Source organism: Dermochelys coriacea, chromosome 14 (assembly GCF_009764565.3).
Source record: "Dermochelys coriacea isolate rDerCor1 chromosome 14, rDerCor1.pri.v4, whole genome shotgun sequence".
NCBI classification, from domain to species: domain Eukaryota; kingdom Metazoa; phylum Chordata; order Testudines; family Dermochelyidae; genus Dermochelys; species Dermochelys coriacea.
In genome coordinates, this window is record NC_050081.1 from 5,894,626 (window position 1) to 5,921,295 (window position 26,670).

At 42.6% G+C, this 26,670-nt stretch overlaps 1 protein-coding gene across 1 annotated transcript in view; it reads right to left on the reverse strand.

The window, feature by feature from the left end:
* Window positions 1-25,200, reverse strand: part of KCNJ16 (potassium inwardly rectifying channel subfamily J member 16) — a 48,293-nt gene extending 23,093 nt beyond the window's left edge. Inside the window, exon 1 of the mRNA XM_043497336.1 lies at window positions 25,048-25,200. The gene's annotated coding sequence lies outside the window, so the exon portion shown is untranslated. The remainder of the gene's footprint in view (window positions 1-25,047) is intronic.
* Window positions 25,201-26,670: the final 1,470 nt, after the last annotated feature.

Genomic DNA, 26,670 nt, shown 5'->3' on the forward strand with positions numbered 1-26,670 from the left:
TTCCTCGGTTTAGGGGCAACTATCATTTGATTGTAGTTAGAGTTCAGTGCAGGAAACACAGATAATGGAACACTAGAAAGTAGTTTGGAAGGGAGCCAGAAACACTGTAACAATGGAAAAACAATCAGGGAATGATGATGTCAGAAGGTATCCTGAGGAAAGAAGAAAGGATGGCTCTTCAGCCCTCATGAATACTAGAGGGATGAAGTTATCTTGGAACTAATTGTTGACACAAACATGGTTTAAAAAGCTTGACAGCTGTGTAGCAATTAGCAGAGGAATTTGGTGTGTCAAAGCAGAAGTGATAACAAGTGGAATCAAACAACATTGTGACGCATGTTGACACTTATGACTTTATGGCATTAATTTGGTCCTTGGGTGTTTTTCAAATCAGGAGTTCAGATCTCTTTGTTCTTCAGTGTAAAGCTCATTTCTGAGGTCATTCTCCTCCTCACACGCCCATGGCTGTTTACGAACACCCTTGCAAAACTCAAAACCCATTTCCCACAGAGGAAGACAGAAACAGGTTGGGTTACTGGACTATCTCAGTTCTTCTTCTTAACAGCATATTGATCCCAAGGAGAGGAACACCGTCTGTTCTTACTAGCTTGAAGCTTTATTGTAGCCTCATGAAAACAATGAAACGGAAATACATGCCAGGGACCCATGATTAAGGGAGGTTCTGCTTTTTAGATTAAGCCAAAATGAAAAAGGAAGACATCTCCATCTGCCTAAAAAAAAAGTTTCTACTTTCTGCTAGAAGATTCCAGGGTGTATTGGACAATAAGTGATCTAAAAGGGCCCACTCATGCTGCTCCTTACTCTATCCAGATGCCAATGTTGGGAATCCCTAATTCCCTAGCTGCACAGATTCAAATCCCAGAAGAGGCAAGTTCAGCCTTTTGTGCTTCAGGTGTACATACAACTGAAGACCTAATTTCTCCACAAGGACCTCAAAGCCCCTGCTGCCTGGTTTGTATTGGTATTTTGAGAGGGTTTTTAAAAGAGAATAGAGTTTTCCCTGCTGTTCTTAGGCAAAAGCATTTCCTTCCCCCATTCTTGTGTATTGTGTATTGCACCTTAGAAGTAGCTTCATTTATTTAGTTTGTGAAGCATCTGGGGATCTTGTGGGATAAAAAAGATTAAATTACCATAATAAGAATAATAATAACAATAATAAAGAATTGATATTTACAGTTGGGTCAAGCCACCATATGCAGCTTTGGAAGCTGTTCTGGATATATACTTCCTCCAGAATTGGGATGGTTTGAACCTCAGTGCTCTGGAATGAGCCCATCCCCAATATTGTATAAATGTCTGGTGTATATGTCAAGGGTGAAGGGACTGTAGACAGATCCCAACACAGTGGAAATGTGGCATAGGGAGAAAGCAGATGTGCTATGTACTTAGATGTTATGGGTGAAATCTTGGCTTCATTTAAGTCAATGGCACAACTCCCATTGACTTTGGTGGTGCCAGAATTTAATTCTGTGATGATGGATTTTCTGTAAACCTCTTTAGTAGATAGAATAGGGTATCATGAGGTAGATAGAGCCCTACAGTCCTTGCATACAATGGAGTAGGGCTCTGTACCATTGCCATACCTCATAAGAACATAAGAGCTGCCACATTAGGTGAGACCCTGGTCCATCTTGTGCAATACGGTGTCTCCAACAGTGGCCCATACCAAAGGTTCAGGGGGAGCATACAGAACAGGGCAATTATGAAGTGATCCAACCCTGTCTTCCACTCCCAGCTTCTGGTAGAGATTTCAGATTACCGCAAGCATGGAGTTGTATCACTGACCTTCTTGGCTAATAGCCATTAATGGACGTATCCTCCATGAACTTACCCAGTTCTTTTTTAATCCAGTTATACTTCTGGCCAGCATAAAAAGGAGAAGACATTGCAAATAGTTCCACAATCACACATTCTCCAGACCCTGCTGATGGAACTGGAACAATGGCTGCAGGGGATGAAAAACCATCTTATTCCCTGCCCATGGGTGAGAAGTTAGATTCTTTTCTCTCCCCATCATCAGTTTAGGGTTCAATCCTGCAATGGTTCTGAACACTCTATCCCTGAGCCAGCAAAGTCCTTACATGTATGATTAACTTAGCAGATGAAAGCAGTCCCCTGGAAATCAGTGGGAGCTACTCAAATGTTAAAGTCAAGCATGTACTTAAGGTTTTGCTGCACTGTGGCCGGAGTGCTGAGCTCCTTGCAGAATTAAGCCCTTAGACACAGATTTTTAAAGGGATTTAGGCATTGCAGTGTTCAGCATTGCAGTGCCTTGCTGACGTAGGAGCCTAAATCTCATTTTGGCTCCTAAATTAGCCTAATTTTGACTCCTAAATCCCTTTTGAATATGAAATGTAAGCCCCGAAACCAATTAGGTGTTGGAACACTGTGCGCAGCAAGGCTCAAATACCTTTAAAAATCTGGGCATTAGTTCACAGCACTATGTCTAGTTCTTAGCACAAAGTGAATGAGTTTGGGTTTTGTGCAGAGAGGTTGAATTTTACCCACTGGGAGGATCTTTTTAACAACATGCCGAGCCATACTGTATCTCAGCTCGATTTGAAAAACAGAATGAATAACAATGTTTTACAATATTTTCACTATACACATTTCATGTAACTTTCATTGTAATGATTGTCACAAGGGGCCGAATCTGCAGGAACAGTGTCGATTTAAAGACATAGCAGCCGTAAATCATAGATAATTGCGATTGCACTGTTTTGGTTTGTTTTTTTTACCTTGACCTATTGTCATACAGGTAGGGCCACATTCCTCTGGCTGTTCAAAGGATTTTGATTCCACTCTTGATTGTGACAGCTGATTCTCAACCCCAAGCCTTCTCACACCAACAGTTTGTCTTTTTAATTCGATTTGCACAACCTAAACATTTATCCGCCATCAAACAAAATCTGAACCACACCTTTCTGCAATCTGATAAATTAAAGTTCACTCTGAAATTGTTTGCAGCTCTGTGTGTGTGTGTGTGAGAGAGAGTCCATTTTTGAGTGAGCCACCATATTTCCAAGTGGGAATAGAGAGTGGAGGTGACAAAATACCACCAGAAAAGCTGTTCTTGTGATACTCCCAGCCTAATCAAGAACAGTTAGCAGTGGAAATCTCACCAGAGACTTTTCCTGGCAAAAGTACCATCCAGTTGTGCAACCCCTCCAAAAAAATTGGGCTAATATCCAGACTGCTGGTTGAGGCTCTGAACTGAACATCTGAACTTCCTGAGTTCTCCCATCACTGTTTTTGATGTAGGGTGAGACAGCACTGTGGTTTTATGAGATTTGTTCTTTTACCATGTTTATCTTCACTTGGGCCATGTTTCATTAGATCACATGAGTAAAGGAGGGTCAAGTCTGGTCTCTTACTTGGATGGAAACTTTACAGAACAAGCCGTGCTACATGACATGAGATTAGTACTTCAGAAATGGCACACTTCTCTCGGTATCAGTACTGAATCATGCTCTCACCTGGTCTTAGGTATGTACAACATTTGCTGATGGTTACAGCCAGGGAAAATATTTCTTTTTTCTGTATTTACCCATTGCTATTATTGCAGAATAAGCCACTGGAAACTTGAATGAAGATGTATATGTTCCATTACCAAAAATGTTTCCTTAGACCCTGAATCATCAAAGCTCTTCAGTACATGGTTAACCTAAAGACTAAGCTTAAGACCCATTGAAGACAATGAAGTTAAAGTTAAGCTCATGCTTAAGTACTCAGGTCTCGCATGGTGGGATTTCTTATGAGCTGTAGACTGCATGTACTGGCTTGCTATTGCAGGGTGACGATGATAATGGTGATGATGATAATTTATTTGCCCTTCCCCTGAAGAATCTCAAAACATCTTTTCAAACATTAGTGAATGAATTTTCCCAGCCCCCATGTGAAATAAGGAGTTCTTATTGTTTTTGTTGTTATTTTTATTAGTAATTAATTAATTATTATTATTAATTATTATTATTATAGCTATCTCACAGATGTGGAAGTCTAGGCAAAGAAGTGAAGGACTTGGCCTATCCATCTGTAAAGGAGTTTCAGAGTAGCAGCCGTGTTAGTCTGTATTTGCAAAAAAGAAAAGGAGTACTTGTGGCAACTTAGAGACTAACAAATTTATTTGAGCATAAGCTTTCATGAGCTACAGCTCACTTCATCGGATGCATTTCGATGAAGTGAGCTGTAGCTCATGAAAGCTTATGCTCAAATAAATTTGTTAGTCTCTAAGGTGCCACAAGTACTTCTTTTCTTTTTTGCAAAGGAGTTGCGACTCACCCCTGCGGCGCCTCCTGCTGGTTGTTGGGAATTAGCTCTTTTCCAGCATGGAGCACAGCTCTGGCCCCTGTGTCCCTCACAGACCTGGGTGCCCCTTTCTCTGGGGTTCTGCCCCCTGGCAGTACCCCCACTCTCTGCCTCGGGGTCTCCCCTTCCTGGGGAATCCCCAACCCCAATCCTCAGGCTGCTCCACAATAAATCGACCCCCCTCTGGATCAATCGCTGCCCATTGATCCAGCGAGTAATGTAGACAAGCCCTCAGGCACCTACCACCATGGTACGTAGCCCTGCAGCTGACAGCACACAGATGAATTGCTCTACCTACGTTGAAACCCATCGACTTCAATAAGGCTCCATATTGGTGTATCAATTCACCCACGTGCTACCAGTTGTAATATTGCATTCACACTGTTTTTAGATCAGTGCAATTCCATTGGCTCCAGCAAAGTCACACTTGATTTAAGCAGTGGAACGCAGAGCTCATATCTAACTAGCATAAAAGAGACATCTGAATAAAAGAAGCCAGAGGAAAAGAGGGGCGGGAGGGAGGTCTCCTCTTATTGCAATTAACCAGTAGGAACATCTTTCTGATGGGTAAACTGCAGCTTTCTCTTCTTCTGCTCCCTCTCCCTGTAAAAGTGCTCGCCTCTCTGCTCTGCCTCAGATAGGAAAGCTTCTAGTAACTCTCTGAAAAGCACCATCTATGAAATAAACTCTCTTGGCCTGTCACTGGGTCACCACTCAGTGGTGGGTGGTGACAGCAGCTGGAAGTATCCAAAAGACAAGATCGCCATGAAGAGGAAATGGGAGAACTCTCTTGTGTTAGCGTGTCACCACGTGGGATTTTAGTGGAGGGATTATCTTTGGCAGTGGTTCTCAACCAGGGGTTCGGGGCCCACTAGGGGGGTGCGAGCACGTTTCAGGGGTGCAGCCAAGCATGGCCGACATTAGACTCTCTAGGGCCCAGTGCAGAAACTCAAAGTCCTGCAGCAAGGGATTGCAGCCCAGGACTGAAGCCGAAGCCTGAACTTTGCGCTACCCCCTGTGGTGTGGGGGTCTGGGAAATTGCCCTGCTTGCTACCACTTAATGCTAGCCCTGGCTTTTATATGCATAAAAACAGGTGTTGCGGCACAGCTGGACTATGGAGGGGTTTTTGTATATGTGCGGGGGAGGCCTCAGAAAGAAAAAGGTTGAGAACCCCTGATCTTTGGGACACATTCCCTTTGACTTGTGATCACACCCGCTCACCTCTCCAGTGCTTCACAATCTCATACTGTCCCAGTGGCCACTACAGCGCTACAAGGAAGAGTTCCCTGAGGAAAGTGTGCAAACAGTAAACAAAGGGGGAGGAAAGGAAATCCCATGCTTCTTAGAGAGCACATCCGTCAGGAAAGACATTGTATGTTACCTTCCAGCCCTTCTGAGTGTGTGATAAACAAAGAGCTCTATTGTCTTTGTGGGAAATACTCTTCCAACCCCCATTCCAACCCCATCCAGCCAGGCTGAATGCACACAGGGTGCCCCAGAGAAGGTGAGAGAATGGCCTGAGAGGGGATATACCCTGACCCTCTCACTCTAACAGGCTTCAGAGCAGCAAGGTAGCCATTTGACAGCTGCTGCTGCAGCATCAGGGCTGTAGCTGTGCCTTCAGTATGTGGGGACACACTGAGAAGTGGGGAGGCTGCTTGGTGGATCTGCATATTTGCTCCTTTCTCAGTTCACCTTGTCTTCTGGGCTCTTGGGGACTTCTAAAGATCAGTGCCTTGTGATGCACAGGGGAGTCAACAACAACCCCTACCCCACATTCCCCGCCCTTCCCCCCACACACAGCTTTTCCAGCAGAAATGAACCAATTCCTGTATTTGGGTCCTCCACTGCCAGTCTCTTTTCTACTCACCTGAGAGAACCAATACATTGGTTGTCTAGAACCAGACATAAGCCAAACTTTGGGACAGGCTGATTCTTCAGCCTCCTGGTCATTTCAGCCCACTTCGCTCACCGTTTGTAACCTTCAGTTTCCTCTGGTGTGAGCTAAAAGCATCTTTATCAATCTGCCCTCCTAACTTAAGGAATCATGTTATCAATTATGCTTCACCTTAGCTTTGTTCCTTGTTTAGGAAGGACATGCTGGATAAACCTCCTCAAATGGACAGACAGTAACATAAGAACATAGGATTTTCCAGCCTAGATCAGACCCACATTCCAGCTAGCCCAATGGCTTGCTTCTGACATGGCTGACACCAGATGCTTCAGAGCAGGGGTTCTCAATCTTTTTCTTCTGAGGCCCCCACAACATGCTATAAAAGCTCCACGGCCCACAAGTGCCCCTAACAACTGTTTTTCTGCATATAAAAGCCAGGGCAACTGAATTCTGAACCAAAGCATTCCTACTAGCTCTACATTTTCCAAAGGGAGTTGAGACTATGCTATCATCGTCCTATCATGCCAGCCAGAAAAGCTGAGCCAGTGCAAAAGGAATCCTATGCAGTAGAAAGCACTGCTTTTCCACTCTGGCTTATTTCTCCACAGCATCTCTAGAGGCATTGTGGCTAATGCAACCAGTATATGCCTCTGGGGACTTCCGCGGCTGTGGAGAACATAGTCACTCAACCCATCACGGGCTAAGTCTTTAAGCAGTCACAACATAGCCCTAATGGGCGTGGAGACCAAATTAACCTCTCTACCCAGCAAAGTCCATCCAGGTCAGGGCTCAGATGCATTGGCTTCCACTGCTTGCGCCACTGGACACTACTGCTGTGTGTGCTTATGCTTCTCTGCGTGTCAGTGGAGTATTAATTCTTGGGACTGTCACTGGTAATAATAACATCTGTTCTAAAACCCAACTAATAGCTTTTAACAAGGAAACTCTAAGTTCCTAAGCCTAAGTGCAACTGTTCTCAAGTATGAGTCATCAAAAGAACTGAACAGCAGGTATCTTTCATACTGTAATATTTGTGTGCTTTATTAAGACGACATTATATGGTGTGAAACTTTACAGTTTCCATGACCTGGCCACAATCTTTATTCTCTCTTTTTTCCTTTCCCTCCTCCTCGCTGTAAAAACATTGCAGAGTAAGACTTTACATATCTCTGCATAAACTCTGATCATGAACTTTTGAACAATAGATGCTGTGCATATATTCTTTATTAAGGGTCAGCGCCTTAGCTCTTTTAAATTAGTGTAGCTTAATTGACTTCAATTTACATCAGATGAGGATCTGGCCCTACAGATTTACATTACAATATACAGTGTGTGTTATGGGTAAGCAGCAGATCAGTAACGCCACAAATGATTAGATACTTTGGAGAAAAGAGACTATTCTCTTTAATGTCCTCATTAGGAACTAGAGTCTATATGAACTTACTGTGTCATGCATAAAATCAATACAGCACTATATCTGACAGGCAATTCAGCTCCATTTTTCACCAGATAAGTAACTTTAATATACATCCTACTTTTTCTGCTTCTTCAAGGTTTTATTTCCATTCCTGTCATCATATGCATTTTTTCCTGTATTTTTTGCCATCGGAAACTGTTCTGAATTATGGTCAGTGTCCCTGCTTTAGATGCTAAGGGAGATAACACAAATGCTTGGAAATCTTTCTGGTGGAGAACAAGATAACTGAATTCAGACAGAACTGGTCGCAACCAGCTCCAAGGTTAAGTGATAATGAATCACAGTTTAATGCACCAGTGCTTAGCAAGACACTGACATGAGAAAGTGTTCCAAAGTTTGTAGGATGTTAGCAGTCTCCTGTTCTGCCATGATTTCTAATATAGATATGAAAGGAGAAAATATACTTCGTTAATTCTAGGTCTGGATGCTCAGTCAACACTGACACTATAGGATTTACAAAGAGGGCCAGATCCTTACACGGCTCCATTGACTGCTCCTTGCCGATTATACCAGCTGAGGATCTGGCTCAGAATTCTTTGAAAACAAAGTTGCTGTGGGATTTTAAAATCAATCTGTAAATAACGTAAATGACACACTGAGGTATCAATTCTTATTTATACCTAAATGTTTCTCCTGTTTTCTAGTAAATTCAATGCAATCTAATAATTAACCCACACGATATAGATCATTCTAGCAGTGAAAGGCTGCAGAGTGCTTGAAACCTTGGTTTAGACCATATAATTAGTTTGTTTTATGTATTTGTTTTTAATGCCCATGTCCAATGATCTAGGGGCCTAATCCACAGTCCTTTAAAGTCAAGGGTAAGAGTCCCTTTCATTTCAATGGGCTTTGGATCAGGCCCTAGGTACATGTACAAGAATTGCATTAAGGCTGTGATTCTTCAAAGGAACCCAGTAGCGTTTGAAAATCCAGTTGAAAATAAATGGGAACTGGAAATCTATCATGCCTAACACCCTTAAGAGCCTTTGAAAATCCCAGCCTACATATAGATATACAAATGCATATAGCCCTTTCTCTTTCTTTTGCTGTTCATTGTTTGTATGTCTGAGCAGGCACCAGCCTGACCAGAGCAATCTATATGTTGCAAGAAAAAAAAAGTTGGATCCCATCTTTTCTGGCACAGGGATACATTTTAGCCTTTATGAGCATGTTGCAGGGAGAGTGTAGCAGTGATGAGTCATTCCCCACATCCATCCTTTCACTGCCACTTGTCTTGAAAATAACTGTTTCTTTAACACAAGGACATCTGTACACCTGAATCTGCATTTATGGATTGCTTGTAAACAGGCCACACCCACAAACGCTTTCACTTTCCACCCATTCCAGGCTTCCTTTTCCCCTTGCTTTCCATAAACTGAGGGTGTATCATGGTTGCAAGGGGGAAGAATTCGCTGTAGACCAGAATAGCAAGGTGTGCTATCAAATGGATCATTGAGCCAATCCTGCTTCTGTTGTCTTCAACGGGCACAGCTGTTGGTCATAAATCCTGTGGGAGCCTGATGAATCCCTCAGCCCTACCAGCAGGACAATCCAGTTACTAGGAAATCTAGAAGGCCAGTTTCCTCATCCACTTTTGCATAGAGAGACTACTTCAGTCCTGGACTCGAATAATTCACCAAGAAATCTGCCAGCCAGTGTGGAAATAATTTAATACCTAAGGGCGCAGTTCATTTAAAATTAACTGGATCTCTGGGGAAGGATGTGGATTATTGCATCTGAATAGAGCCCTTATTTATCAGATGGAAAAGGTTAATGTCATTTCCTTACTTTCTTGCCCACATCACCATTTATGGAGAGCAGAAGGTGCAGACAGCATAAGAACATGTGCTTGATTGTTTAAATCACCAGAGCTGTTACTTTAATAAAAGAAAAAAAAAGAAATTAACATTTCTCCTAGTTTCCCATGGGGGAATTATAGGCCTGGGAAAAAATAAAACACTGAAGGGAGGAAATGGGCTTGTGCAGCACCTGGACTTTGATTTGACGTGTAAGAATATTGGTTTTTTTGCATTCCCATCCGCTATTCTTCTAAGGAGACCCAGGGTCAGACTAGCCTAACGTTCTTAGTTCATATTTATAGAGAAAGAGTATATTAAAAATGGGAACATCCTTAAAAAAAGTTTAAAGACAGTGGAAGTAAGTTTTGCAAACAAAGCAGTTGTAATCCAGCTCCCTCCCTCCTGTAGTCTTAATAGCTATAAGCCTAAATATAAATATGAAAGTAATTCCATTTTCAGATACACTCTCTATGAATAGTGCCAGCTGTGGGTGTGGTTTCTATGGAACACTTCACTTCTCGACTCCTTTTCCTGTTTACATGGTGTCTGAGGTGCTCACAGTCCTTCCCCATTCCTTCTTGTTGATGACATCAGTTTGTAGGTCTTGGAGTTCCAGTCCTTTTATCATTCAGCTTCTCTTGACAGAGTCTTTCCATCATATCCTCAGACTTTCATGTTCTTTCTTGCTGTCTTCTTTCTCCCATGCTTCCCTTGCTGGTCATTCTTCTCCCATTCTTATCACATGACCAGCTCACCTCAAACCTGCACTCTTCAGCCCACCTATCACTGAAAGTCCAAACTTCATCTTACACCTCATTTCTTCCATGTGCATTCTGTCTACCATCTATTTGGTTGCCATTTTCTCATTACATTGTTTTCTACTACCTGTATCTTCCTTTCTTCCATCTCCCTAGGACCCACTCTTTTCAAAGCATAGAGCAGGCCAGGACATACACACATGCAAGCACACTTCTCCTTTCAGTTTGTTATTATTAGTTAGTTATTAGTCCCACAATACTCCTGCTTCCATTTCACTGCCACCCCTGCATATTCAGTTCTCCAGCTCTCTCTCAGATGGCACTAAGTGTACTTCCCCAGTGCACAAATTCTTTCTTTGGATTTAACTTCTCTCATGGCACTTCAATCTCTTAGAATATCCGTTAACTACTTATGCTAAACAATCTGGTCCACTTTGTATTTAGCTGTGACACTTTAAATACCTTCCACAGACATGAAGAAGAGCTCTCTGTAGCTCAAAAGCTTGTCTCTTCCACCAACAGAAGTTGGTCCAATAAAAGATATCACCTCACCAACCTTGTCCCTCTGTATGCACTTTTGAGTGTCTCGTTATCATGATCTGCTTCCTCAACCTCTTTGAATAATTCTTTTGTTCTTTTTAATGTCTCTTGTACATCAGACTTCCACCTTGTTCTCCAAGAGCACCCCACGTTACCGCTCAGTGCTGGGCCGTGGGCAGCTGACACGGGTCAGTTACCAAGTTGCAGTCAGGAGCTGAGTAGTGGAGTCAGGGATGAATCAGGATCCGGAGCTGGGGTCTAGGGTGTGCAGCAAGACAAGATCTGGAGTGCAAGCAAGCAGGTGGTCTGCATCATTGCTCAGACTTCTCCTTGTGAAAGCTTCCTGGGTTATATACCAGCACAACCCAATCAGTGGGCTGCAAGAGATTGCCACTCAGGCCCTGCTGGACGATACTTCCTGCAGTGCCTAGCTTCACAGGGACCCCCAGCAGGATCTTTGCCTGAGCTTCTGGTGGTGATGTAGAAGCCTACCTCCCGTGTAGTCCCAGGCCCTTGTCCTGCAGGGTCTTGCTCTTGATCTGCCACATGCTATTTCCACTGCCTTAATGAACTTTCTATGGAAATAAGACTGGAATTGGTTAAAGGAACTGGACTGGGACTGGTGTGAGCTGGGTTCAAATGTTGGCTGAACCACAGTGGGACGTTGAGCAAGCTCCCATTCTTTAGTCCCCTGCTGTAAAATAGGAATAATAGCGTAACTCTATCTCCAAGGCGTTTTGTGAGGATACAATTAATTAATATTTCTGAGGTGCTCCTATATTACCACAGGGATCAGCAACCTTTGGCACACAGCCCATCAGGGAAAGCCGCTGGCCTGCCAGAATGGTTTGTTTACCTGCAGCGTCCGCAGGTTTGGCCGATTGCAACTCCCATTGGCCATAGTTCACCGTTCCAGGCCAATGGGGGCTGCGGGAAGCGGCAGCCAGCACATCCCTCGGCCCTCACCGCTTCCCGCAGCCCCCATTGCCCTGGAGTGGTAAACTTCAGCCAGTGGGAGCTGCGATCGGCCGAACCTGCCGATGCTGCAGGTAAACAAACTGGCCTGGCCCGCCAGCAGATTTCCCTGACAGGCCACATGCCAAAGGTTGCCGATCCCTGTATTACCATAATGAGGATACCTAAATCCAGGTCTGATTGAAATCAGTAGAAAGACACCTAATGATTTATATGAGATATAGGTTGACCCCTTATTCATTTTACATAGCTTACCAAACAGGTATTAAAAGTTAATCTCTCTTAACATCAGATGGCTAAGAAGTTGAACAATAACTGCTTTAAAATATCTGCTTTAAAAAACTCCAGCATCTATGTTATACTTGAGTAAATTAATGTATGTATCTAAATACAGATGTCAACTTTGTGGCTATCAAGTTGGCTTTATTCAGGGGATAAAGAAATGTGTCACAGCATAATGAATTTACTCTTCTTCTTTCTTGCCCACAAAGCAACAGCTTTCTCAAACAACCAAGCAGCTATATAGTACAACCATGTAAAGCTGACCTTGACTCTTTGTTATAAATACTCTGTAGACATAAAGCCACTTGTCAATTAAATGTTACTCTCCTGGGCTGGGACATTATATATGTTTATTGACATGGAATCCCTCTTAATTCACTTTGCTAACACAGTATTCATTTGCATTAGCCTTGGAAAGACAATGGGATTGTTTGAATAAATTCAGCCACTATTGAGGATTTGAGTTTATTCTAGTAGATTGACACTGGAATCCTCCACCCCACTTCCTGTAGTTCTGTATTTTATATCCTGTATCGCTCTGTCAGCAGACACAGGTCAGTCTGGCTGTAGCACCTGCTCAGAAACAGTAAATTAGAAACATTTAATTGTTGGGAAGAGAATTCAAATGTGATATCTGATAAACAGACAGAAGCCAACCCTGATCAACCCCATAGCCAACTCCTGGGGTCCCAAGAGGCACCAGTTCTCAGGGAGACATGGGGGAGATTTTCTCCAATGTGCCCAAGGGAGCTAAGGAGCACAAGTCATGTTGACTTTCTGTGGGAAATGTGCTCTGACATCTCCCCCGGTGTCTTCCAGAGCTCACCAGTGCACAGAGGGGACTGCAGCCTCTTCTACACTTCTTCAAGGACTTCAGTGTATGCTCCTTCTGCATCCAACCAACTCCACTAACCAGAGAGTACTTGGGCAGGGCCATGCTCTCCCCCTGCCCCCACACACAACTTTTGGGTGATCCCTACTGTTGGGGGTGCTAGTCAGCAGGAGCCCTTAAACTCAGGAGGACCTATGCTTCCCTTCCCATACTCCCAAACCAGGGTTAGCCACACTTTAGCTCCTTACACTGAGGTTATTATTTTGCATGGCTGAACATTCGTAATAACAGCATTCTTCAGCACCTTTCATTCGAAAGCTAAGTTATAAACTTTACAATCTAAAATATAAACCACAAATGGAGTTCACTTTATCTGCTGCCTCTTTGGTGGAATGCAGCAGTTGTTTAACTGTATCCGATATCACCCTTCAGCAGTTTAGGATACAAAGTTAGGCTGCTAATTAGATTGTAAGCAATCTGGGGTGGGGACCATGTCATTGCTACATGTTTGGACAGTTGTACAATGGGACCCCAATCCAGGATTGGTGCCCTTAAGCACTACTATAATATACATAATCAATAATAATTAATATGATAATAAATTAAACTGAGTGAAAGGAACTGAGGTCAGCAGTTACCCAAGATGGACTTTGGACTGGGGGGACTGTATTAACAACTTTTCTTTCAGAAAATTGCCTGGAAGCTTTATTGGCCACATGTCCTCAGGATATCAGTTTTGCATGTCATCTGAAAGATAGAGCTGAATGTCAGGATGGGTACTAATAGAGATGTATTCTGTTTTCATCCCTCTGGCACTGTTTAATTGGCTGAATAGTCATTATTGTTTAACAAGCACAAAGTTCAGTTACTCTTATACTGGGCCTCATTAAGATAAAGAGAGGGACCTAAGTGTTGTGTTTGAGTGAGCGCTATCCATTCAGCACCACAAAAGCCCTGCATGAGCAAAGACAAATAAAACACAGAATTGTTCAGAAAATATAGGTCTCTTTTCAGTCTGGAACAGTTTGACCTTGAAGATGAAACAACAAGCTGATAACAAGGAAATTCTGCAAGCGTCTCATCCTAGTTAATGTCACTTATTGTTAGTTTTAAAACACACCTGCTTTAGCCTTAATCTTAAACACACAAGCAAAGTCCATTTTGTTAGGCTGTTTATTGCTTTGTGTTGTTCCTTCATCATAATCAGGAATATCTCATTCTTCTAAATCTGAGAAGAAGAAAAAACTTTTTCCAGATATAAGTTTCGTACGGTTTTGTACCTGAAAACAAATATGCTAGGGGGTCTTTTGATCTTCAATTAAACATCTTTAATCCTAGCAGCAAATGCAGCTTGCTACAGAAATAAAACAGCAAAAATGTCCCAAATTATATTTTTTTTCCAGTGACATGGCCAAACTAGCCACATTTTTTGTCACTTGTGAAAGATTCAATGCAAAATAAAATAAAATATTTTCCTTTTTCTTCATCCTGTTAATATTAGTTAAGAAATGTCTTTGTTATAACAATGTTGATTATGTTTTCTCCCCTTTATCTAATGGGATTCACTGAGGACAGTGACTAAGTTAAACAAACTGTGTAGTTTGGGGACCCAGTCCTGCATTTGGGGCAAAACTCCCATTGAAGTACACCAGGATTGGTACCTTAATTTCTTCTTAATATGTAGATAGCTGGAAAATGGACCTCTAACATTCAAAGGAGCTTCAGATTTTCCTTTTGAGTATCAAGTCAGCCACCATTTCTATAGATGTAATTATTTTGGTGACAGCGAATAATTAGTTGATCCTGCTTTTTCATGCCCACAGTTCATCACAGTAAGAAATATTAGAAGTTGCATATTAAGCTGTCTGTCTGTGCCCACAACAAATATGAGTATGATTATTTCCAAGAGCAAAATTTATCCTGCAAAAATGGAAGGCAGGTAAGGCCCAATTGAAAATTAAGACCTAGATATAATTGCCATTTTCTCTGAATTTATTTTTATTTAGAATATATTCACATGTGGCCAGAAGGAAGCCCCTGTCTAAAAGGCATGAAAAGGAATACAGTGTATTATTTTAAAAAAGAATCTTAAATTCTAATGGAGAAGTTTATTTAAAGGACTGGATTTCACCAGGTCTCCAATAGAGTTCCTTATTTTAATTTGGCAACTTTTGTGTCTTTGTGTTTGACACAGTGCAGTATTATGCAGAGCAGAGTAAGATATTTTTAAATATATATATAATATCTACTTTAAAAATGTGGTTCTCTGAGCGTATCAAAGGGGGCAAAAGTTTTCCAGTCATATGCGCACACACCCCTCTATAGGTTAAACATGATAGATAAAAACGAGTCATGGAAAATAGCCTGATCTCCCTAAGGATAACAGAGCATAATTTTGGAGATCAAGATCATGTGATTCTGGAAAGCCATTATCATTCATCCCTGTGCCAGAGTTTTGTACTAGATTAGAATGACTTTCAAAAAACTTGTGATTTAATCTTATGTGCAGTTTGCTGCTTTGTGTGTTATTTACTTTATGTTTCAGAATATAAGAATAATATAATGCTTTGTTTGCTTAGTGATGGAAACTGATTTGGGTTATCAAATGAAGTCTCATAAAAATGTGTGGTGCCTCCTAATAAGTGCCTGCTACTCATGTTCAAAATATAAATACTATCTCCTTGAACAGGTGTTATCAAGCCAGGCCTGTGTGCTTGGCAAGGATCATTATTAAAAGGTAAATATATACAATTCAGAAGACTAGATTGCAGAATACAGTTGAGTTGGCCCGTTCTAATCTGTGTTTGATTTTCCTATTTTCCATTGCTCCAGAGCTTTCGTAGACTTGCCAAGCTCTGACTAGTATGAAATGAAAAGGAGTACTTGTGGCACCTTAGAGACTAACACAGCTGCTACTCTGAAACCTGGTATGAAATGGTTTAATAAACTTCACTAGCTGACATCTCAAGAGGCCAGTTCCTCTCAAGAAGTCCAAAAGCTGATCCAACTCCTGTGCACAATGAAAGTTGAATCAATTGCCAACAGAGGGGAGAATTTGCAAGGTCATTGGGATTTAACCCAGGGCTCATTGAAGCCCATCTTTTCATTGACTCCAATGAGTGCCCTTTGTTCCCTCTCCTGTCATATCCTTGGGAGAAATGGACACCAAAAATATGTAAACTTAAATGACTGGCTTATGTATTATGCCAGGTCCTTCTCTCTCCACAGCTAGAGAAAGACTCCCTGCCTTCTGGCTCAGCAGTTCTTTTATAGGGCCAAGCCTGGCCCTGATTGGCTGCCTCCCAGCCTTTTCTGATTGGCTCTTAGCCCCAGCCCTCTCTACGGGCTGGCTTTTAACCCTTGCTGAGCCAGAGCAGGGTGACTGCCCCGCTACAGGGAGGTTTAAATAATCTCTGTTGCCCAAACCCTCTGCTGTTATAAGTAGTGCCTGGTTGAAAGCTGCTTCACAGGGAGCCAGCTCTACCTTATTTCTTCCTTTGGTCCAGAAAAATGCTGCTTTTGATGGAGAACCTCAACCCATCACTGATGGCAGCCAATTCCTTGAAGGATGCAGGGACACCATACACACTCCCTAGAAACCAGATGGGAGTGGGAGGACCAGGTCTCAAGTTCTCAGCCAAAGGTTTTGGGGTACCAGGCATAAGATAGGGCATGTCAGAGCTCTGTCCCATAGGTTCCACAGACAGATGTCAAACCACTCAGTATGGATTTTTGAAGGCTGTATGCTGGCTTGCTACCAAAATGTTTATTATTTTGAAATGCGAAATTATGAAAGATCATGGCAGAATCAGCATCCAGGGACTAAACCTTCGCCATCCAGGGGCTAACCTAGTGAGGAGGGCTTTAAACTAGGTTCACTGGGGGAAGGAGTCCAAAGACCTGAGGTAACTGGGGACGTGGGATACCGGGAGGAAGATTGAGCAGGAGAACACAAGAGGGGAGGGCTCCTGCCTCATACTAGGAAAGCAGGACAAACAGCAAGTTATCTCAAGTGCCTATACACAAATGCAAGAAGCCTGGGAAACAAGCAGGGAGAACTGGAAGTCCTGGCACAGTCAAGGAATTATGATGTGATTGGAATAACAGAGACTTGGTGGGATAACTCACATGACTGGAGTACTGTCATGGATGGATATAAACTGTTCAGGAAGGACAGGCAGGGCAGAAAAGGTGGGGGAGTTGCATTGTATGTAAGAGAGCAGTATGACTGCTCAGAGCTCCACTATGAAACTGCAGAAAAACCTGAGAGTCTCTGGATTAAGTTTAGAAGTGTGAGCAACAAGGGTGATGTCGTGGTGGGAGTCTGCTATAGACCACCAGACCAGGGGGATGAGGTGGGCAAGGCTTTCTTCCGGCAACTAACGGAAGTTACTAGATCGCAGGCCCTAGTTCTCATGGGAGACTTCAATCACCCTGATATCTGCTGGGAGAGCAATACAGCGGCGCACAGACAATCCAGGAAGTTTTTGGAAAGTGTAGGGGACAATTTCCTGGTGCAAGTGCTGGAGGAACCAACTAGGTGCAAAGCTCTTCTTGACCTGCTGCTCACAAACCAGGAAGAATTAGTAGGGGAAGCAAAAGTGGATGGAAACCTGGGAGGCAGTGACCATGACAGCGTCAAGTTCAGGATCCTGACACAAGGAAGAAAGGAGAGCAGCAGAATACGGACCCTGGACTTCAGAAAAGCGGACTTTGACAACCTCAGGGAACTGATGGACAGGATCCCTGGGAGAATAACATGAGGGGGAAAGGAGTCCAGGAGAGATGGCTGTATTTTAAAGAATCCTTATTGAGGTTAGAGGGACAAACCATCCTGATGTGTAGAAAGAATAGTAAATATGGCAGGCGACCAGCTTGGCTTAACAGTGAAATCCTTGTTGATCTTAAACACAAAAAAGAAGCTTACAAGAAGTGGAAGATTGGACAAATGACCAGGGAAGAGTATAAAAATATTGCTCAGGCATGCAGGAGTGAAATCAGGAAGGCCAAATCACACCTGGAGTTGCAGCTTACAAGAGATGTTAAGAGTAACAAGAAGGGTTTCTTCAGGTATGTTAGCAACAAGAAGAAAGTCAAGGAAAGTGTGGGCCCCTTACTGAATGAGGGAGGCAACCTACTGACAGAGGATGTGGAAAAAGCTAATGTACTCAATGCTTTTTTTGCCTCTGTCTTCACGAAAAGGTCAGCTCCCAGACTACTGCACTGGGCAGCACAGCATGGAGAGGAGGTGATCAGCTCTCTATGGAGAAAGAAGTGGTTTGGGACTATTTAGAAAAGCTGGATGAGCACAAGTCCATGGGGCCGGATGCGCTGCATCCGAGACTGCTGAAGGAGTTGGCGGATGTGGTTGCAGAGCCATTGGCCATTATCTTTGAAAACTCATGTCGATCGGGGGAGGTCCCGGACGACTGGAAAAAGGCTAATGTAGTGCCCAACTTTAAAAAAGGGAAGAAGGAGGATCCTGGGAACTACAGGCCAGTCAGCCTCACCTCGGTCCCTGGAAAAATCATGGAGCAAGTCCTCAAGGAATCAATTCTGAAGCACTTAGAGGACAGAAAAGTGATCAGGAACAGTCAGCATTGATTCACCAAGGGCAAGTCATGCCTGACTAATCTAATTGCCTTCTCTGACAAGATAACTGCTCTGTGGATGAGGGGAAAGCAGTGGACATGTTGTTCCTTGACTTTAGCAAAGCTTTTGACACGGTCTCCCACAGTATTCTTGCCAGCAAGTTAAAGAAGTATGGGCTGGATGAATGGACTATAAGGTGGATAGAAAGTTTGCTAGATTGTTGGGATCAACGGGTAGTGATCAATGGCTCCATGTCTAGTTGGCAGCTAGTATGAAGTGGAGTGCCCCAAGGGTCGGTCCTCGGGCCAGTTTTGTTCAATATCTTCCTTAATGATCTGGAGGATGGTGGCGATTGCAGAGCAAGTTTGCAGCAAGTTTGCAGATGACACTAAACTGGGAGGAGAGGTAGATATGCTGGAGGGTAGGGATAGGATACAGAGGGCCCTAGATAAATTAGAGGATTGGGCCAAAAGAAATCTGACGAGGTTCAACAAGGACAAATGCAGAGTCCTGAACTTAGGATGGAAGAATCCCAGGCACCGCTACAAACTAGGGACTGAATGGCTAGGCAGCAGTTCTGCAGAAAAGGACCTAGGGATTACAGTGGATGAGAAGCTGGATATGAGTCAGCAGTGTGCCCTTTTTGCCAAGAAGGCCAATGGCATTTGAAGATGTATACATAGGGGCATTGCCAGCAGATCGAGGGACATGATTGTTCCCCTCTGTTCGACATTGGTGAGGCCTCATCTGGAGTACTGTGTCCAGTTTTGGGCCCCACACTACAAGAAGGATGTGGAAAAATTGGAAAACATCCAGCAGAGGGCAACAAAAATGATTAGGGGACTGGAACCCATGACTTATGAGGAGAGGCTGAGGGAACTGGGATTGTTTAGTCTGCAGAAGAGAAGAATGAGGAGGGATTTTATAGCTGCTTTCAACTACCTGAAAGGGGGTTCCAAAGAGATGGATCTAGACTGTTCTCAGTAGTAGCAGATGACAGAACAAGGAGTAATGGTCTCAAGTTGCAGTGGGGGGGAGGTTTAGGTTGGATATTAGGAAAAACTTGTTCACTAGGAGGGTGGTGAAACACTGGAATGCGTTACCTAGGGAGGTAGTGGAATCTCCTTCCTTAGAGGTTTTTAAGGTCAGGCTTGACAAATCCCTGGCTGGGATGATTTAGTTGGGGATTGGTCCTGCTTTAAGCAGGGGGTTGGACTAGATGACCTCCTGAAGTCCCTTCCAACCCTGATATTCTATGATTCTATGAACCTTTCCATGAAATAAGTCAATGGGTTGCATTATAATGCCTGTCAATCACCCTAGTTACACCCACTTCTTTAGGAGGAAGGTGGGAAAGATATGGCAATTTCCTGCCATATTCTTGGGAGACCCTTGTGAATTAAGTGTTTTTGGGATCTGTTACATTAAAAAATGGTTTATGTATTATTGTTGTCCTGAATTTTATGTAACCTTTCAAGGGGGGAGATCAGACTGATGTGAGACCTGAGGGTTCAAAGGACTGTATTGAACAATGTGCCAGACAAGAATGGACCTTGGGAACAAAAAGTGTTACGTTGTTTTCTTGGGGAAGATCTATGGGGAGATAAATGCAAATTCCCCACCTCCAGTTATGCAAAAACCCAGCCTTTTGAAATTACACCCAGAGGAGAGAGCCATTGTCTGCTGATCACTTGTTATGTGAGGCCAAGATCAAAGGCCCAAGCTGCATAGAGGAAAGACTGAACTATTCATGGTTGTTCTGATTCTGAATTTGACACAGTTATGAACTGGTAACCACAGGGAAAACCCAGTTGTGGGTTATGAATGATTGATAGCTACTGGGCCCCAAGGTTGGAGTTGAATGACCCCTGATAAGCTTTTTAGCATGTGTGTAGGTTCTTTTGCTCTTTGTTTTCTCTGTAATGCTTTCACCTTAAGAATGAGAGTGCTTTCAGCTGGAACATTGTGATGAACAATGAAAACATTTTGCAAAATTGTTAGTGCAATAGTTTTTGAACCCAGCTGTACAGAGTCACAGCCCAATGACTTCAGTACAAGATCATTCTTCCCACTGTCTCTAGCAAAATGTACCAGCAAGAAGTGCTCACCCACCCCTTTTATGTAATAAAACTAAAACAGCTCTGGAAAATGCAGGGCCACATTTTGTCCCAGAAATAATGATTAAGATGAAAAATCCTCATTGACTAGACAAAGCAGCACTGAGCAGCTTTATCCAGAGGATGCCGTATGCCAACTCCTTATGCCCCGAATAAATCTGCATGTGATCGTGTGCTATAAGTTCTTAAGCATATTGTAGAAACTGGATAAATCCTCTTTTCATTTAAAAAAATGAAAATGAATATCATTCCATTTATTTTAACATCAATAGATTTCCTGTAAAAGAAACCTTGACATTTTGGTGTGGTGTTATTTTATTTTAATATTTCACCACTGCAAAATGCTATTATCCAATGGAATCATGAGCTGCAGAGCATGTGAGATGTGAGACACTTGACACACGTAAAGAAGGAGTTGTTTCAATTTCTCCTCCTATTAGTCAAATGAATGCTAATGAGCCATGATGAATTAATGGTCCTGGAGAATGTCACCCTCCATGCTTGTTGTTTTAAAGCTGTGTGAATTCCACTTATTCAGCAGCAATATAAAAGGCCACACATTAAGGGAGCTATTAGCCAGGATGGGCAGGGATGGTGTCCCTTGCCTCTGTTTGCCAGAAGCTGGGAATGGGTGACAGGGGATGGATCACTCAATGATTACCTGTTCTGTTCATTCCCTCCGGGGCACCTGGCACTGGCCACTGTCTGAAGACAGGATACTGGGCTAGATGGATCTTTGGTCTGACCCAGTAGGGCCATTCTTATTGTCTATACTATGGCTCCCACTGATAAAGCTGAGCTGGGGCATGCTGGCAATGGGAATGCTTTTCTAAAATTCTCTAATGTACACAGCGCCTACAAGCACAAAGCGTTAATTGTTCCTCACAAACCTAGTACAGTCCAGGCGGTGGCAGTGCAAAATTCCCCACAATGCCCTTCTGTTGTCTTTCCACTGACCCAAAGAAATGACACGCTTAAGGGTCAGGATGGAAATTCAAGTTCTGAATAATCCACCTGTTCCTTGGCGTTCTGCTGCGCCGTCCATTCAGCAAACCATGTGAGCAGGTGTGACGTCCCATTGTCTGTGTGTATTTTAGTAGCTAGGCCTCCCTGCTTAACATTCAGCACATGCTCACGTGCTTTGTTGAATTGCCAGATTGCACAAAAACACCAGGATATAGACTGACTTGTCTCAAATATCAAGCACCTGACAAATAATAAGGCACTTTAGCCTGTACAGCCCTAGGGTATGTTTGAATAGATGGAAAGTTCCTTATCCTTTTGCCAAGTCTCACACTCTTCCAGAGAACCTGTTCTGATTTTGTAATCTCTCGGCGGATTGCAACCTCTGACTTCAGCTACTTTACAACAAGTGCCATTTTGTTGGTCGTAACTCTGCAATTGTCTTTACACTTATTTCGTGACAGACTAGGAACAAGCTAAATTGGTGAGCTTCTTGAAAATTAATGTCATTCCACATTTACTTTTCTCCGTCTTATGGGCCAGATTCAGCCTTCTTTCTTCACTTGGGCCAGATTCTCTCTCCTTATAGATCATGCTTCCTACCCCAAAGTACTCCCCTTCATTTCAGCGCTATTCAGTATAGGAGTCTCAGAATCCTGCCAACAGCTATTATTCACCATAACAACTACACATTACCCTCTCCCCAGGATCATGACAGTTCTTCCTGCTGACTAAAGTACAAGCACTGATCAGAGCAGGGACTGGCATGAAATCCCGTTCCTCACTGCGAAGGCTGCATTCCTTTGCATTGATCAGGGCTATTTTCTGTCCAGCCCAAACTAGATCCTGGACTTCGTCACAGTGGTACTTTCCATCTTGCAAGCACAGAAAAACAGGTCAGTGAACCAAGAATGGCTGTGGGTGAATAAGACCATACCATTTCTCTCCCCGCCCCCACCAATGGTAACATTTTTTATGTTTACAGGAGCGAGATATGCATAAATAGCTCCTAAACTGTCATTTATAATTTGCCTCCAAGGCATGTGAAAATGGTGAAACTTCATGGCTCCTGGTGCTTATTGCAATGAGTCACTCTTATATTATATAATGCGCTTGTGAACTTTTGCTTACCATATTCCCAAAGCAACTAGAAATTACTAGTCATTATTTATATATTTACATTACTGTATCACTTTGGAGCCACAGTCATGGCCTAGGACTCCATTGTGCCAGATACTGTACAAAAAGAACAAAAGGACTGTCTCTGCCCTCTGGTTTTGATTCCTAGGAATGTAGGAACTTAGTCCCTATCCTGACAAGATAGGGTCAGACCAATAATCTACCTCTTCTATGTGTGGACAGGGCCTAGCAAGTTGTAGGTGCCGCTGTCATATCAATAAATCATAATAATAATCTTCCCACCAGCAAAGCCCAGTAGTTTAAGAAAAAGGTAACTCCATAATCCAGCACATACCTGAGTGTACAATGTTAGACTTAGGGGTGGAGAAAGGGGAGATTTCTTCCTCACCCCTATTTGAAGGCTGTGTAAATCAGGAATGAGAGACTGTCTAATGGTAAGAATTAGAGGCTGAGTTCTGTTCTTAACTTGCTCCTGACTGGCTGTGTGAATTTGTCCCAGTCATTTGATGCTGCCCCTGTGCCTCAGTATCCCCATCCATAAAATCCATTACTTACCCCAGTCAACCAATAGTACTACTTATGGAGTAAATTGCTATGCAATGTGAGTCAGAGTGGAAGAATCTAGTTCTTCATCAATTAATATTAATTAGTTGTTTGCAAACAACTGTATGGTAATATCATTATTATAAATAATGCACCAGATCTTATCTAATATTTACAATAGATTCTAGAGACGATTGAATAGACAATGCCTCCATTATATCTTTAATTTATTTTAAAATTGCCTTCCATTACAACTTAACAAAACAAAACTCCAGCCCTTTAGTTATTACCTGAATTTTCTTTGTGCACTTAATTTTGGCAAAGATCCCTCTTAACCCTTCCCCACTTAAAACCCCGTCAACAAGCATAAAGGCAGAGCTCAGCATGTGAGCCCTCTTAGCCAGGCACTCACTCTGAGCTGCTCTATACCATACACACTGACAATACAAAGCGAATGCCTGTACTGCACCAAAAATCAAGCTCATACTGCATTGGGTTAGAATGGCATTCTAGCCCTTTGTATATTGTGCAGGTGAATGAACAGCTGGCTTCCCTCACAAAGAACCTTCTTCCCACACCTACAAAGCCGTAGAAGGGAATAAAATGCAAGGACACAATAATCTGGAGAGAGTAGAATAATTAGACCATACTGAGCTTTTCAAAGGGGCTGATGAAACCCTAGACCTTAATACAACAGAAACAGTAAGGCTATCTCTTTGAACGGGGAGATCTGTTAAGACAATAGTGCAAAAGAGAGAGAGGAAGATACAGGGTATCCAGTCTGGTGTACAGGGAAATGAAGGCAGGAGAAATCTATGCATATGTGTGTATGTGAAGTCTAGATTAGGATTTTCCATAGATCATAGGCAAGAAGAGACCACTGTGATGATCTAGTCTGACCTTTGAAGAGTTCATTGTCACTACTCACTTTAAATCCTAATATGATATAAATGGAATTAGTATGAAAACAGTTTGGTCTATTCAGTGACCTGTTTTAAAAACATGTAAGCAGCCAAAGGACTTCCAGTGTGATGCTACCACAAATAGAGCTGGGTGGGAAGTGGGGTTTTCCCATCCCATGAGAATTTTTGACCTTTTGAAATTGTTCCCATTTCAAATTCTGATGAAAAGTTTTAATTTTGAAAATTTACCAAACGAGTGTGTGTGTGGGGGGGGGGGGTGAAACAGTTCAGAAGAATCAGTATCTTTTGTTTCAATAATTTTGAAATGATTCATTCCATTTCAAACCTTTTCTTTTAAAACTTTCTAGTGTAAATTTACTAAAATTCTGAAAGAAAAAGTCATTTCAACTAATAAAAAAGTGGTTTGAAAAGTTTCAATATTGTCAAAACATCCTGTTTAACATTTTCTAACCAGAAAGTTTCAATTGTTTGAGTCAGATGTTTTGCGATCAGTTTTGGTTTCAACGAATCAGCATTTTCAGAAAAAAAAATTATCAGAAAATTCCCAGCTCTAGCCACACAATCTCAAGGACAAAAATTCACAACTCTGAGCTGCATTTCTTGCTGTCACTTTTGCTTTGCAAGTGAGATCTTTCTGACAATATCATGGCATGACTTAAAGGTATATGGGTCAACTGGCCCAAAAGGTAGAAAATATCTCAGAGCAACATAAAATTTCCTTCATTCTGAAATCCTAGTTGGATGTTCTCCTGTTTCTACCTGACACAATATGATATTATTTTCTACATGCTCTGCTGCCCCCGCTAGAAAAAGCCAACATGCAAACTTGAAGCATCTCTCCAATTGATAGATATAATAGGATATAAACATAAAGCACCTTACCTTTGTTCATTCTTCCAAAAGCAAGTTATATCAAGTGCCCCTGTGGTATCTGCAATTGTGGTATCTGCAATGCCTGCAATTGTGCAACTGTAAAGAAAAAAACCCATGCTGGGTTAATAAGAAAAGGCGAAAGCCACAAACTCCAAAGAATCAAGTTAAACATTTACCCCCGTTTGTTGTTACACTCGAACCCTGAGGATCTACTTAACTAGCTGCTGGCATCTCGAGAAACAGGTGACAGCCACTCAGCAACATGCCTGGCTACTTCCCTGTCTGCTCTTCAAATACAGGCTACAGAATGCTAAGGTCACCGAAGCACATTTAGATTTCCTGCTTGAGAAATACCATTCACAATAGAAGTGATATTTCAAATGTTTACAGGAAGGTCAGTTGGCAAATACCTGCTGAAATGTTACTATAGGACTAAGGGACTTAAAGTTCCTATGTTGTCTTTTTTATAGTCTTTTGTTCCTAAGTTCAGGTGGAATTTCAATTGTATACAAGAATGTGTACTAACCTTTCAGACAGGCAGGTTACATATTACATGGTGTTACATGTGGATCGGTTCAAGTTAGAGGTGTGCAAAATGGGTCAAGAGAAGATCAAAAAGAGGCCCCTTTACCCCCTCCTCTCCATACACACACAAAAAAAACTTTGGTTCATTTTGGGACCTTTTCTAGACATTTAAAAATGTTTGCTGGATTTTTGCTTTCACCACCTCTGCATTCAAGTTGCAGCTGACAAGGTTACTGTCCCGCTGCTGTGACCGTGTCTCCCCAATTCTTGAATTCCTTCACTAGCTTCAACTTTCCACAGTCTTTGCAGCCAAGCTCCTCATCCTGCCCACCACGGCTCTGCAAAATTCCACCTTCCCTTATATCCCCAATCTCATCTCCAAATACACACTGACCTGCCTACAACCCAAGCACACTAGGCTCCGGATCTCTCCCTTTTCCCCCTACTCCTGACTTCGCAGCATCTTTCACATCACCCTCCCTGATTACATTAGCTTCCCAATTAAAGCCGCCACTCGACCTGTTTCCTCCTTCCAAAAGCCTCTTGATGCAGCCACGCCAGAGTGGCCACATTCCACGCCGTGTTCACTTTGTTACGCATCACTCTCCATGTGCTGACTTGGACTGTATGCTGTTCAGGGCACAGCCTCCATGCAGCCTATACTGTACTAGTGCAAGGTTCACTTAATAGTGCTAAATAAATAAGTACATTAAACGAAAATGAAAGAAAGCTGGAAAAGGACACGGAAGGGATAGCGAGGTTCATCACAGCAGAGGGATGCGGGTGATCCTATGGCAGGTGAGCTCAAGGGACAGTGGAGAGTAGTTAGAAGTCAAAGCCAAAATTTCAAAATTAGATGTTTAAAATTATGTCCCAAAATCCATATTTAGGCCCCTAAATCAGTGATCTGATTTTGGATGGTGCTGAACTCGCACATCTCTTATTGACTTCAACACCTCCGCAAACCAGGTCTCGTATTTTGAACCATACATGGATTTAGACACCTGAGTTTGAAAACTGTGGTCTCAGTCCCTTAATTACAAGATCCAGCCCATGTTCTAAATGAATAGCACCCCAGAGGCAGCTGGAGCAGCAGAAAATACTAAA